The sequence below is a fragment of the Phoenix dactylifera genome, unplaced genomic scaffold (assembly GCF_009389715.1).
Source record: "Phoenix dactylifera cultivar Barhee BC4 unplaced genomic scaffold, palm_55x_up_171113_PBpolish2nd_filt_p 000861F, whole genome shotgun sequence".
In the NCBI taxonomy this organism is placed as follows: Eukaryota; Viridiplantae; Streptophyta; class Magnoliopsida; order Arecales; family Arecaceae; genus Phoenix; species Phoenix dactylifera.
This window is the reverse complement of record NW_024068224.1, coordinates 194310-196345: the sequence shown is the minus strand read 5'-3', so window position 1 is coordinate 196345 and position 2036 is coordinate 194310.

Genomic DNA, 2036 nt, shown 5'->3' with positions numbered 1-2036 from the left:
AGCTAAAGTATTCCTTTAGCTTTTCAAAAGCCTTCTAGTATTAGCCAGACCATTGGAAGTTTTTGATCTTCTTGAGAGCTCTAGAGAAGGGAATACACTTTTCAATTGACCTAGACACAAAGCGGCTGACAACCACAATCCAACCTATGAAGCGCGGCACTTCTTTAATAGTTATGAATGGGGACATCTCCAGGATAGCTCGATTTTTTTTGAAGTTTGTTTCTATACCCCTCTTGATCACCATACACCTCAGGATCTTGTGGCAGTAACTCCAAATGCACACTTGCTCAGATTATGCTTCATTTAATAGGACCTCAGTGTCTAGAAGGCTTCCTTCAAGTTGAAGATGTGCTGCTCTACCGTCAAACTCTTCATAAGCATATCATCAATATATGCCTCCAAATTGCAGCCGAGCTGGTCCTTGAAAATCTTGTTCATCAGCCATTGGTAAGTTGCTTTTATATTCTTTAATCCAAAGGGCATGACTTTATAGCAGTACATCCCTCTCTCAATGATGAAGGTTGTTTTTTCCTCGTTTGTCGAATGTATTTAAGCTGATTGAATCCCGAGAAGGCATATATGAAGCTCAGTAGTTCATGTCTTGAGTAGCATTGACGAGATGGTCAATCCGGAGCAGAAAAAAGCTGTCCTTGGGGGATGCCTTGCTCAGGTCGGTGAAGTTGATGCGGATCCTCCACTTTATGTTGGCCTTCTTGACAAGGATGACATTAGCCAATTAGTTTGAATGGCACACATCTATGATAAAGTAGCCTCAAGGAGTTTGTCCACCTCATCATTGATGGTTTGCTGCCGCTCAGTGGTAAAATTTTGCTTCTTTTACCAAGCAGGCCTACAACTCAAGTCCATGTTCAAACTATAAACCACAATGAAAAAAATCAATACCTAGTATATTGGCTACCATCCAGGCAAACATATCAGCATTGGATTTGTGGAAACAAATGATTTGAGCCTTCATCCCCTCGTCTGGAAGTGACTGTCACTGTAATTGTCGGTACCGCCCGAAATGGAACTATTAATACTGACTTCAAAACGAAGATAATTATCAATGCGACTATTAATGTGATTATTCCAACTAGATTGAGTATCATATATGTCACCTAAAAAGAATAGCAGCAGCGTGGATGACAACGTCCTAGCTCATTTGAGGAAGATCCCGGCTCTTTTTACTGTCTACGTACGAGGAAAGTCTCAGACTGACTTCGCCAAGCTTTCCAAGTATCGTGAGGTAGCTTACGCTGAGACGGCGGGAGCCATTACATTCACCACGGAGGACATGATCCAACCTAACAGTCTAGTGATAGTCTTCTCTGTACAATTGGACCAAGTTAGGTCTTCTACCAATTTTGCTCGCTTCTTGTTCAGCTCGTCCCACATGTCCAAGCCTTGAGAGTGGCCACATAGCATTGTTGAGCCACAACTTGGTCACCTCTGGCTTGTTTAATGTCGTGCTTGGTGGGGAAGTGCATCAAGAGGTGATAAATGGACACGACGACCCTCATGGCATTCAGGCCAGGTTGGCCAAAGATGGTGTCATAGGTGGAAGGTACCTTGATGACCTAAAAGTCAATCATAGCAGTTACCTACCAAGGTTCCTGTCCACCGAATGGGGAGCATGATGAAATGTTCAACAGGTACTAAGTCTCCAAAAAATTTGACGACAGGAGATTTCACCTTCCTCAGTCGATCTGCCCTAATCTTCATCTTTTCAAAGGCTTTATAGAATAGGCTGCTAGCCAAGCTTCCATTGTCGACGAAGATGCATTGTACTCGATAGTTCGCCATAGTAAGTGCTACTATTACAGCATCATCGTGAGGAGTTTGTATCTTCTCTAGTCTACATCCAAGAAAAAGATCAGCTCTACCATCCTGGGCCTCTTCAAGATGGTTTCCCCAATGCTCGCTTTCCGAGCATAAGCTTTCCAAGATGACGAGCTATCACCCCAAGCCACTGATCCTCTAGAGATCATAGCAATTACCCCAGCCATGGGATGGTTCTCTTTTCTCCACTTGGGGGT